Here is a 14038-nt window from a genome sequence, read left to right as displayed (position 1 = left end):
TTTTTTACGTTAAACGAAAATTTACCTACCACCCCCCACAACTTAGAAATCTTAAAATTTATAATTTAGTTACAATTTAAAAATTTCCTTGGCATTCTATAAACTTTGATGGGTCACAAGCTATACTTTGGGAACAAAGCTTTCCAGATATAATTAGTAAAAAATTACCATTTTTCAAGCCAAATTATTAAAAAAAAAAGTGTTTTTAAAATTGTCCTCCACACTAACTAAAATTTACGAATTTTCAAAATGGGAGGTGGGCGCCATCTTGAAAAAAATTTTGATTTAAATTTACAAAGATTTTACAAAATCAAATCAAATCAAAGTTCTTTATTTGCCCAATATATACATATACAAATTATACACAATCAATTTTACAACTATATACTATATAGCCCGAGGACAAAAAGGACTACAGCGCGACCATAGTGGCCGATAACACAAAATACACAAATCATGTGAATTTGTGCGCGGTAACCCTGTATCACGTAAACTATACATAAATAAGTAAATAATAAGATTTTCAATGGAACAGCAAATGGCAGAAAAAAAAGGGCGAAAGGCGTGCGCGAGACAAAACAAGAGAAGCTAACAGTAAATGTATTAATTTTACAGGTTATCCCACAGATGTAAATAGCTCCGCACTATTTACATCTGTGCGGAGCTATTTACATCTGTGGGTTATCCTATCTTATTTTATTTTATTTTTGCGGAAAAATTTGACAACAGCACAGCACGCATGGTTTGGATAAATGTAGGTTATTTTTGCCCATTAATAAGAAATTGCTTAGCGTATTTTAGGAATCTTTTATAAGTAAATTTCTTTACTTCATCTGGTAAATCATTCCACAATTTAATCCCTATAAATGTAAAAGATTTCTGAAAAGCTGCAGTGCGATGTAGAGGTACCCCGTATTTATTAACAAATCTTGTATGATGCTGATGTGAAAATGGATTAAATAACGCTGCAAGGTATAAGGCTTGTCCAGTTTTTAAGATTCTATGTAAAAAAGTATAAAAATGAAGTTTTCTACGGTAACTCATGTTAAGGATATTTTTATTATTTAAATGAGGTTTAATATGTTCTTTTAATATGTTCTCTAAATGGAATATTGTAAGAAAAACGCATACAGCTGTTTTGTATTTGGTGTGCTAATTTCATCGTCAAAGATGAACCATAAACCACATCACCGTAGTCGAATAGCGATAATATTAAACTGTCACATAATTGATACTTTATTTAGCATGGTAGCCATTTTTTTAAATAATTAAGTTTTTTCAAACTTATATAAGCAATTTTTAATTTATTATGAATATGTGCTTGAAATGTTAGCGAATCATCAAAAAGTATACCCAAATTTTTCACCTCTGAAACTGAGGCCAAAGGCATATTATCTATTTGTAGAACAAATAATTGCCTAATTCTCTCAATCTGATATTTAGCATTAAAAAATAGGATTTAGAGGAGTTTAGTTTTAAATTATGATCATCGGAGATTTTTTTTAAATTATTCAAGTCCGTGTTAAATTTGTCAATATTTTCGTTTACATAATCTAAAGAAAATTAAGTGTATATTTGAGAATCATCAGCATATTGTTGAATTTTCGAGTTTTCCATAGAATTGCTCATATCTGCAACATATATGGAAAACAACAGAGGGCCCAAAATTGAGCCTTGAGGCACACCTGTGGCAATTGGTACAAATTCAGATCGAACGCTTTGAAAATCTCTCACAATTTCCACACAAAAGGATCTATCTATTAAATATTGTTCGAAAAATTTTACAGAATTATCAGAAAGTCCATAGTAATGAAGCTTGGCTAATAGCATATTGTGGCTAATCGTATCGAATGCTTTGCTGAAATCGAGAAATGCTAGGCAAGTTATTAGTTTGTTATCTTCACTGTGACGAACATCATTTAAAAGATAAACTAAACAAGTAGAGGTGCTGTAACCAGATCGGAATCCTGACCGGCACGATGGGATAAAATTTGTGTGTTTGGGAAGTCGTACAATTGTTTATTAATATGTTTTTCAAGAAGTTTAGAAACTACCGAAAGAATACTGATCGGTCTTATATCCTTTAGTCCTTTAGGATTCGTATTTTTAGCTAGCGGTTTCACGATTGCTTTTTTCCATGAAAATGGAAAATAACTTTCTAAAATACAGGAATTTATTTAATTTATTTAATAAGGGTGGAATGCAGTATGGCAAGCAAAGTTTAATATCCCTCACTGATATACCATAATCGCCAATTGCCCCAGTGGATATACGATTCAGAATCTTTAACAGGGAATTCTCGTCTATAAGCGTAAAATTTAGTTTGATATTAACATTGGGATGGACATTTGAACAATAAAAAAAGATTTTGTCATCTGACGCAGAGTTAGGAGCTTGAAAAGTAGATGAAAAAAAGTTGCAAATCTGTTCTGGATCACATAATTCATTGGGAATTTCAACTGTCTTATTGGATGATATATTTAATTTTTTAGCATTGTCCCATAATTTTTTTTCTTTTTTTGAAGAAAATTGGTTAAAATAAGTAGTTTTCTCCCGTGTAATAGCAAATTTCTTAACTGTCTATAATATTCTAAGTTACCCAAAGTTTTGTTTTTTAAATATTTCTTGTGTGCCTTATCCCTTAAACGCATTAAAAGTTTTATGCTATCAGTTATCCAGGGCATAACATTTTTAACTAATTTTTGTTGAAGTGGAGCGTATTTATTTATTAAATTTAATATATTTGTATTAAAAATATCTAATTTTGTATCAATATTGTTTGTGAAATAAATTCCGTTCCACTCTATTTGCTCAGCATCTCTGCGAAAATCCTCAGGACTAATGTTTTTATAATTACGGTAATTTAAATGTTTTACTTTGTTTTGTATTTTTGGAAAATTTAATATGGCGTATACTAAATTGTGGTCGGTTAAGCTTCTTGACACAGGTGTAGAAACGGCTTTTATCACTTCAAGTTCTTAACTTGAAATAATCACATCAATAAGACTTGACCTATTTGTCAATAAATTATGGTGTGTAAGGTATGGTGTTTTAAGTTGAAGACATTTAAAACATTTTTAAGGTTTCTTGTATTCACATTTTCATTTAGTAAATTAATATTTATATCACCAAGTAACAAAATATAATCGCAAAGCGTCATTGCTTGCGCCAGTACATTTTCTAACGTATCAAAAAAAGTGACGGTATTTCCAGAAGGTGGTCTATATATAGTAAGGGCCAAAACCCGCTTACCACTCACTTCAAACCCAACACTCATATGTTCAAAATCTGGAGAATTGACATTGTCGAATATTATTCGAGAAAATTGTAAAGATTTTTTTATATAAAATCCAACTCCCCCTCCAATGCCAATTGCCAACTCTATCCTCTCTCACGAAATTATAGCCCGGTATATTATAAAAATTACTATCACAATTTGAAGACAACCAAGTTTCCGAAAGGCCTAGAATATCAAACGCATAAGAAAATACATAATTTTTAAATTCATCAAGGCCTGTGCTTAAGGACCTTACGTTCAAATGAGCAGCAACAAAATTATTAATCCCGATAAAATTATCATCAACCAGGGCGCTACGCATGTCGTCTTCCTGCAAAATATCGCGTTCATCCATCGTCAAGAATCCCCATCAGCTCCCCCCCGCCTCCCGGGGCACTCAAAATGGTATATGACCGTCATTTTTAAAGTTCAAACTGACATTTTTACATCAAATCAAAATTTACCTACCACACAATTACTTTAGTTTAATCATTTTTGAATTCTACGTGAAATTCCATTAAATTTGGGAAAAAAAATTTCCTATGTTTTGGGAAAATAGTTTTCCAGATATAATTAGTGAAAAATTACCACTTTTTAAGCCAAATTATTAAAAAAGTTTTTTTAAAGTTATACTCCATACCCACTGCCAATTTCAGGCACATTTTTTAAATAAAATTTAACACACTTTTCCAAATGGTGGCTGAGCGTCAATTTGGAAAATATCTGATTACTTCAAAATAGTTTCAAAAGCCGTCATTGTGTTTTTAATTAGTTTTTACCAAGATAGTATATGTTCGCCATTTTGAAAGTTCATGATACCAGTCAGATGAGTATCAGAATGTTGCATGTCGCCCTCTATAATAGAATTAAGGAATATTTTAAGTCTAGGACCATAAGGCTTAATGTGAATGGAGTGATTTTTTAGTAGTTTTACCTCATTAAAACGTTTCATAGATGGTTGTGAATGCAATTTTTTCCTTTTAAGCCTAAGTAGCACATAAAATCTACTACTGAACAAAATTATTTTATATTAGTTATCTTACTTAACGGCTTTTATTTAAATAATCCGATCTCCGATCTATAAAGTTTAAAACAAGTCCAAGTAAGAATTTTACTCTTTTTTAGTAATTTTGTCTAAAAACAATCTATCAACTTAAAAGTGATTACTCCATTCAAATTCTTATATCTCAAAATCTTAAGGGACTATTTTTACTAAACAAAAAGTATAACATTTCCAAGAATATTCTCTACGATTATCGTTTCAGTTTCAAACAAGTTCAAGTAAAAATTTCACAAAATGTCTCCCTTTTATGTAATGGCTAAAAACAAATTCAATCCATACATCGATATCATCCAACATAAACGAAATTTACACTTTTTTGTCAAATTTTTTCCTTATTATTGCATATTTCAAGGTTTTTCAAAAATAGCCACATGTGATTTAAAACTCAACTTGATAATCAAGATCCTGATATGCATTTTTAAATTTATTCGGGTGGGACGTATCTGTAGAATTAAACAAATCAAACAAAGTATTAAATTTATCTATAATTTCAATTGTAGGTAAAGCATCTACAGGAAGTGCTCCTAAAGTCATATATGTATTCATTCCACTCGCAACACTATGCCTTGGATAAATAAACCAGCAGCTGATAATTTTTTAACGCATTCAGTTAATATTTTTAAAATATCTGAAGCTTTAAGTTGGGAGTTTACAAAAAAATAAGCCAGTGGTTGCTTCCAGTTATGAAAAAGTCCGCGAACCATAATAGCAGCAACATTTTATGCTATGATATTATTATTGTCATTTTTTCCAATATCCTCCCAGCCTACAATTTCATCTTTTGCTAAATTAAAATAAAGATAGGACTTGAGCCTTACCTAGAAAAGGGTCACACCTTATTCGTGGATAACTGGTACACTAGCCCCAATTTGTTTGAGTCGTTGTATAAAAGCAAGACAACCGCTTGTGGTACTGTGAAGAAAACTAGGAAAAACATGCCAAAATTCACAGAGAAGTTACAAAAGGGTGAGATGAAAGCAGTAAGATGGCAAGATAAAAGGGAAGTTAACATGTTGTCAAGTTGCCATAAATCTGACGTCGAGGAGACAGGAAAGACAGACCATCAAACAGGAAGAAGGATCATGAAACCCAGCTGCATTGTTGATTATAATCAACACATGGGTGCCGTCGATAAATCAGATATGCTCCTTTCTTCTGTAGATTCCGTTCGCAAATCAGTGAAATGGTACAAAAAAGAATTTTCTAATTATTAGATTGCACGGTTTTAAATGCCTACCAATTATATAAATGCAATACCGTGCATTATGTATCAATTGAATATTTTCATCTAATGCTGATTAACAAATATACTGATACTGATGAACAAATTATCGCGAAATTTCACACCAGTTTTCACTCGTACGGTAGGTCGCAGAGTTTTAGATGAAAACTCGGAATTACGTCTAACTGAAAGACATTTTGCAAATTTCATTCCATCCACTGCCCAAAAGAAGTCCACTACAAAACGATGTGTCGTTTGTACAAAAAATAAAAGAAGACGCGAATCAAGATATATGTGTCCAACTTGTGATGTAGCACTTTGTATAGTTCCCTGTTTTGAAATATATCATACAAAAAAACACTTTTAGATCATGTAGCCCATCCAAAATGTTTTTTTTATGATACGTATCACATTTATTAAAATAAACTAGCATTTAGAAAACTATTTTGTATTTTTTTTCTGTAAATATTAAAAAAAAATCATTTATGAATATGGTAAATTTAACTTGAAAGTGGCCACTCCATCAAGACTTATTTAAAAAAGAAAATATAGAAGTATTCCCATTAAACAAAAAGCATGATGATATTTAAAAAAATGTTCATTACAAGAATTATTCAAACTAATAGAACCATTAATTTTAGAAATAATATTTTATAGCAAAGTTGCATGTAACAGTTTAATAAAATATTTTTATAATGCAATAAGTATCTTGGTACATAAGTGTGGCGTTAAGCAAAATTTATTATTTAGTCGCATTATAATTTTTTTTTTAAATCTATAAAACCATTCTCTAAAATGTTATTCATGTTGCATTCACTGTACTATTAGATTTCTTAATTACAGTCATCCTCAGGACATTTTCTCGTTCCGGAAAAAATCTAATTTTCAGTAAATATCTAAAAGTCTTAAAATCCATCCTAATGCCGACATTTTGCTTACTAATTAGAGAAATCTTCAGGACATTTTAACCATAGTTGTTCAGATCTAAAAGACTCATTTCCTATCCAAATCTATTTATTTTTTAATGTAAGTCTAGATAAGTTCTTTTATTAATTTAAAAAAAAATGAAATATAACATAAGAGCCAATAAATTTAAATAAAGAATATTTGTCCAAGTTCTCAAATCTATTTGTTGGATAATTTCAGTGCTATGAGCATTTTATAAATTTCCTATTAAAAAAATATCTGCCTCAAAAATATTTTTTTTATTAATTTAAAAATAAATGGTGAAACAGGTGTTTAATGAATTCAGTGAAAGAATCTGTGTACAAAATTTCAAACCTGGATGATAAATAGTTTCGGAGTTAACAATTTTGTGTTTAAGGTTTAACCTCGTTTTAATGACAAAATGGTAAAAGAAATGGATAATTTCTTATTTTGAGTATAGCTCATATCCGCCTGTAAATGTTTTTTAATGACAAAATGGTGGAAGGACCAACAACATAAAAAATGAAATAATATTTCAATGATAAAATTGTGATATAAATGGATAATTTCTTATTTTGCATAAAGCCTTAGAACATTGAATGCCTAGAGTAAGCCTTAGCTGCAAACTACAGGCCAGGTTGTTTGAGTTCACCATCTCTCGGACAATAATGTTAAATCAACTTTCCAATTTTTCATTTAATATATATTTTTCTTAATACACTCAACATTTTCTAATGTGTTTTAATTTGTAACAAGTAAAAAATGCACTCTTTAAAAGTTTCGTTTATTTGCTAACTAATATATACTTTGAGAGTACTCATCAAATTTTTCAGAACAAAAAAAGATTCTTAACAAAAAAGTTAATAAAAAAAAGCAACTTGGCAACATAGAATACCTCTATGTTTACAATACAAGTATCCGATGTTGCCCGCTGTTATTTAATCGATATAATGCCCGTATCTCCTGATATTTCCAAGGAATTTTATTAATTTTTTGTCCAGATATTAACAATCAATATCTAATTGATTTATAGTGGTTATAAACCTCTACAAACTTTCTTTTTTGTGAAAATTAATTAAAGTTGAATGTTAAAGAAATGAAAAAGGCTTCCAAAGGATTTGAATTAATCCTTTTTTTTAAATATACAGGGTGTTTTTTTATATATTGCGACAAAATTCAGGAACGTGTTCTTTGGACAAAAATTCGCAAAAAAGTTCTTATAAACAAAGGTCCTAAACCTTTTAGATTTTGAGCTACAGGGTGGTAAAGTTTTAACAAAAAATGATTTTTTTTCGATAACTTAAATATCCCTGTAGATATTTGTCCAAAGATTGGTATGCAGGGTCTGTGTATCCAGAGCCATTTACCAACATACTTTTAACATTTTTATGTTTTCCAGTTTTATTTGCAACATTTTTGATCCCTTGGACTTTGTCCGTTAGATGCACGGTTTTTGCACAAAAAATTAGAAAACATTTTTCTACTTTGATTGATCGCTAAAATTTATTTTTTCTATGATCGTTATAAAAAGTAAGTTTTTTTTTAAATTTTATTTAAAATTTCATTGTAGTTCATAATCATAATATATAGTCACTTTATTTAATATGTTAAAAAAAGTGACATATGAGTAATGTGTTAATATTTAACGCTTCCAAAATCGCGAAGTAGCCTGTGAACATAATTTTTTTTAACGTAACTACGGACAACGCCGCCGCGACGATATTCACATTCTTGTTTAAGAGTTTAATCTTTTTCCCACATTCTTCTTCTGCCCACGATAAACTTGACATTTGCAAGATTTTGTGATATTTTAAATTTTAAATCATATAGTCTACTAAATTCTAAATCATATACTATTACTGTCCGCCAGTTGACAAAATTACTTTGTTAAAAAAATGGCTAACAATTACACAAATAATGAAATGTGCGATATGCACTTCATTTATGCACTGGCTAACGGAAACGCACGAGAAGCCCTATCGTTATCGTTACCCGAATCGTGTTATTCCTCATCACTCCATGTTTACGCGTTTACACCAACGTCTAAGTGAAACCGGCAGCTTTAAAAAACTCACCGCTGAAAACGGACATCCCCAAACATTTACTCCTTAAATTGAAGAACAGGTGCTCAATGAATTCGAGGAAGATCCCACCACAAGCACTAGGAAAATTGCTCAGACGGTACACATTAGTAACTTTACAGTTTGGAATATTCTTAAAAGAAACCTTTTATACCCGTATCATATTCAGCGGATGCAGGCACTTTTGCCAGGCGATTTTCCGAAAAGAACGGCTTTGTGTCTATTGATGCAAGAACGCATAAGGCAAGATGCACCGTTTATAAGAAAAATACTTTTCACCGATGAGGCTAATTTCTCCAGGGACGCAATTATGAACTTCCACAATAACCACATATATGGCATTATGAGAACCCACATGCTGTGGCAGAAAACCGTCATCAGCACCAGTTTTCACTTAATGTATGGGTCGGCATTATTGAAAACTTTCTCATCGGTCCATTTTTTTGACCAGCAAGGTTGACTGGACAAGTGTATCAAAAATTTCTTGAAAATGAATTACCAGCGATGCTAGAAGATGTCCCCATTCAGCTGAGACAGCAAATGTTTTTTTTACATGACGGTGCTCCAGCCCATTTTAGTTTAGTGGCTCGGCAGTATTTGGATATTACGTATCCAAATCGTTGGATAGGTCGGGGAAGTATTCACCCTTGGCCCCCACGGTCTCCCGACTTAAATCCGCTGGATTTTTTTTGTGGGGCCACCTTAAATCACTGGTTTGTAGAAATCCTATTGATAATGTGGAGGAATTGCGTAATCGCATTATAACGTCTTGTGACATAATTAGGCAGACACCAGGAATTTTTGAACGCGTCCGCCAATCAATGCGACGTCGATTAGATGCTTGTATTGATGTTGGAGGAGCCCACTTTGAACAACTTTTGTAAAAATAGAAATATTACTTAAATAAATAATAAAAAATTAAATATTTTTTATCACTTAAAAACTTGTATTTTAAATTAAAGATTGTAGAAGCAAAAGTTTTAAATCCTCAATTACAATTTTATTAAATTGGGCTGGCTTTTGTACTAAATTAATTATTAAAAATTTTATTATTTATTATTAAAATTGCAATAAACTAAAAAAAAACGAATAATTACTAGAATAAAGAAAGTCTAATCAAATCTGAGCCACATGTCCATGGTTTTTAATTTTTTGTGCGAAAACCGTGCATCTAACGGACAAAGTCCAAGGGATCAATAATGTTTCAAATAAAACGGGGAATTTAAAAATATTTTTTAATACAAGAAAAACCAGTGGCGTACCATTTTTCTTTATAAAAGTATTTAGCGCAAAACCCGCACACACGCCACTGGAGAACATAAAAAGTTAAAAGTATGTTGGCTCTGGATACACAGACCCTGCATACCAATCTTTGCACAAATATCTACAGGAGTATTTTTTTGTTAAAACTTTACCACCCTGTAGCTCAAAATCCAAAAGGTTTAGGACCTATGTTTATAGGACCTTTTTTGCGAATTTTTGTCCAAAGAACACGTTCCTGAATTTTGTCGCAATATATAAAAAACACCCTGTATAATAAATATCTAAACGCATCTGATGTGATTGCAAACCTCTACAAACAAAAGTTTTTTGGCAAAACATTATTGAATTGTTAGGTGTTAAAAATTATAAAGGGCTATAAGTCCTAACGGCTATAAAGAAAAGTTTTATCCATATCCTTTGGCAGTTATGGCCGTTTATAATATCTAACAACTTAACAAATCTTGTGTAGAAATTTGCAATCTTCTCAAATCCGTTTAGATATTTATTATATATTATAGAAAAAAGTTTAATTCGATTCCGTTAAAAGTTAACCTTTTAATTAATTTTCGCAAAAAATCCTTAGTTTGTCGAGGTTCATACCCACTATAAACCGATTTAGTCATTCATTGTTAATATCTAGACAGAAAATTATTAAAACTCCTTTGCAATTTCAGGAGATACAGGCATTATATTGATTAAATAAAAGTGGACGCGGACTATACATATGTTGCTGACAAACTCCATATGCTGCGTTATCGACTTTGATTGCTGGATATTGACCAGACACTATCTTCATTTTTGCATACATTATTTTTGCGGAATTTTGTGATCGAATAAGCAAAAAAATTGCTATATTATAATAATATACTTAATTACATATTTTTATAAATATTTTCCTAAAAGAAATGAAGGAAAAAAGCTTAGTTTTGGTATCCAATACTTTATTTATTGTAGGCTTGGCGAAAATGTCTGTTATTTAATCTTGAACTTGGTTAGATTAACAAATGCCTGGAATTATGAAAAAACTTTTTTCCAGGCAGTTGTAGCCAAGATTTTCTAATAGTTTCTGAGAAGATTTAGTCGATCAACTGCCTGGAATAAAGACAAAATTTTTCCAAGCAATTAGAGTCAAGGTTTCTTAATATTTTCTAAGGATATCCGAAGGGTTAGATGAACAACTGCCTGGAATAAAGAAAAAAATTCTTCCAGGCAGTTAAAGCCAAGATTTTCTAATAGTTTCTGAGAAGATCAGAAGATTTGATCGATCAGCTGCTTGGAATAAAGACGAAATTTTTTCAGGTAGATAAACCTAAAGTTTTTTAATAGTTTCTGCAAAGATCATAAGGTTTACATGTAATAAAAACAATATTCTTCCAAGCAGTTAAAGCCAAAGTTTCTTGATAGTTTCTAAGAAGTTCAGAAGGTTTACAAAATCAACTGCCTGGATTGAAGCCCACATTTTTAAGGGTTTTTAATAGTTTCTGAGAACATTAGAGGATTTAAGTGATCAACCTTAATTGCCAATAACAACCCAGTTCCACCAACTTCCCCAATATGATACAAAGGTTAAACCGGTCGAATGCCTTAGAGACGTCAATATAGATAATATAGTCTAGCAGATCATGCCCATCTATACTCTTTTTAACTATACTCTATTTATACTATACTCTATCAATTAATGCATTTGATTGTAATCAAATTTGTAAGAGTAGATTTGTTTTTAGCAAAGCTTTTGAGCAACTAGAGAATTAAAAAGCTTAGGAACGGCTGACTGAATACAGACGCTGCAATAATTATTAATTTTGTCTTTATCTCTTTGTCTTATCAGGAAACGCTGAAATTTCCAATGATTTATTTAAAGAGAACATACAATGGCAAGGTAGTTGTGCAAACACATTGCTTTAAAAAATAGTTAGGTAGAGAAAGCTTCGAGGGAAGTTTAACTATCTGCTCAAAGATCTTCTCTTTTGTTATCCTCGAACCGTTTATGTTACTACCTACATTATTGTCGGTATAATGCTTAAATATTTTATTATTTTCAGGGTTATATGCGATCCTATTAACTGATTGGCTATCTTCGAATAATTTTATGAATGGATCATTAATGAAAGTCCAGTGCAACGATATATTAGAATGGTCACCCGTCAAAAAACCAGCATTCCACCTACCAAACAATGTCATCCACCTTCTATTTACATTGTTTGAGAAGTAAAATGCTGGTGTTTTGATGGGTGACCATTTTAATATATCGTTGCACTGGACTTTAACTTCTTTACCTAACAACTTAAGTCACGGATAAGCTTAAAAGCAGATACTCTATTTTTTTAAACAAATTGAAATATATCCTTGCTTCTTCGCTTAGCCATGATATTCTACCATCTAACACTTTAAATGTATAGTTCATTGTAGACTTCCTATCCTGAATATCTCCACCCCAATCAAAATCTACAAACCCACATATAAAATTAGCTGGAGTGTCAAGGTAATTTTAGTACCTTTTACATACCTCAGCTTTATTCTAAGAGCAATTACTAGATTGGAGTTGGCCTTATTCCGGTACCTACTTAACAGACTCACACCCTGATAAGGATCTGGTCTTGAACCCTGAACCGCATACATTAGACTACCAATTAATCATAGCTTAGTATCAATTTTTAAAATTAATTTCAGCACTAACATCTATTTGAGTACTCACAGATTTATATAACAAATGGTTTTAAAACAAATTTAAAAAAAGCTTGTTGACTTATTTGAGTAGATTCTTTTTTTATGTTATTTTTAAGTTTTCTACTTTTTTTTTACATCAGTTCTTAAAATAAGTAAGTCGTCAACGTAAATTAATGCAAAAAATTCCATATCTCTTGCACATTTAAAATGTAGACCACTGTCATTTTCTGACCTATAGATAGATATTTCATAAATATACAACATCGTTGATTGAATATTTGAAAACATTTGAGTATAGGGACCCATTTTCCGGAAAAGTGTGACTACGGCACTAGTGCCCTAAGACGCGTTTAAATGTAAAAGAACAATAAATTGCCTAAATAGGATTTAATGCGTTTAATTTTTACCATTTGTACATGATATAATCACAATAATTGTTCAAAATTTCTCCCTTCAACCTGAATATACTGATTTAAACGTCGCGCATGATTTCTGCAGACTTGATTAAAAATTTGACACTTGTTTTGAATGATTTCAAATACTGCTATAATTTGAAAAATCCTCCTATACTTGTACAGCAAAGTGAGCTGGCACTCAATTTTTAAACATTGATATTTTGAACAATGTGATGATATCATGTACAAAAGGGAAAAAGTAAATGTTACATAAATGTATAAATACTCACGTAATATATGTACAGCACATTTTTTTACCTCGATAGTTTGACAGCTTTGCCGCAAAAATGAAAACATATAAAAAATCGAAAACTTTCACGATATTTTTTTTTATCACCTTGACCATATTTTTGAGAGATCTTTAAAAAAAAAATAGTCTGATTTTTTGGCCCAGTCTAATGTGACCCTATAAATTTCATAAAATTTCATGTAATAATATTTAAGCGCCTCAAAGTTATCCTCTAGTTTCGATAAAATCATAAAGAAACACCCTGTACATCTTATTTTAAATACAGTTCTGTGTAGTTCATGCTGAAATTATACAGGGTGGCCTAGATATAAAAAGAAAGCACACAGGTCAACTTACCTAATAATTTCTATTAAAATATCCACAACATTAAAATCTACACTTGAAAAATCATAATTTCGCACATCACTTTTTAATTTATGAAAAAAAAAGTGAAACTTGGCCCGGATCGTACTATAATAACGTTACGTCAACGGATAAGTCAAACTATTTCCCCATAGCCGTCACTTTTTCCCACACGTACGTCGCTTATTATTGACGATCTGTCGCACTCCAAAGCGAAACTGTCAGCAGAAAACCGCGAAGAAGTAAAATTCCGTTCACTTTTGGCATCGCAGTTGACATGCGCACGTGAGTGGGTGAACGTCTTAAGCTTAAGTCGTACCTGGTTTTTTCTTTTTTTTTTGGTGCCCACCACCACCATCACCGCGAGACCTCCGGTTGCGGATATGCCGCGATTCCTGCAAGAACCGACGGTTTTAGACTAGCGCGGTGGTTCACTCTTTTGGTATAAAATTATACTATTACACTGAAAAAATGAATTCCTTAGATATGGC

General features: G+C 31.3%; 1 protein-coding gene across 3 annotated transcripts in view; it reads right to left on the bottom strand.

Annotated features, from left to right (window-relative positions):
- LOC126743151 (chitin synthase chs-2) overlaps positions 1-13779 on the bottom strand; it is a 76021-nt gene extending 62242 nt beyond the window's left edge. The window contains exon 1 of one of the 3 annotated variants that reach the window (XM_050450129.1): positions 13542-13779. The gene's annotated coding sequence lies outside the window, so the exon portion shown is untranslated. The remainder of the gene's footprint in view (positions 1-13541) is intronic. The other 2 variants (XM_050450144.1, XM_050450136.1) reach the window with 2 other exon arrangements.
- Between the last annotated feature and the right edge of the window lie 259 nt (positions 13780-14038).

This window comes from Anthonomus grandis, chromosome 1 (genome assembly GCF_022605725.1).
Source record: "Anthonomus grandis grandis chromosome 1, icAntGran1.3, whole genome shotgun sequence".
Classification (NCBI taxonomy): Eukaryota; Metazoa; Arthropoda; class Insecta; order Coleoptera; family Curculionidae; genus Anthonomus; species Anthonomus grandis.
Note: the sequence above shows the minus strand (reverse complement) of the source record. Positions and strands in the feature narration are given on the sequence as shown.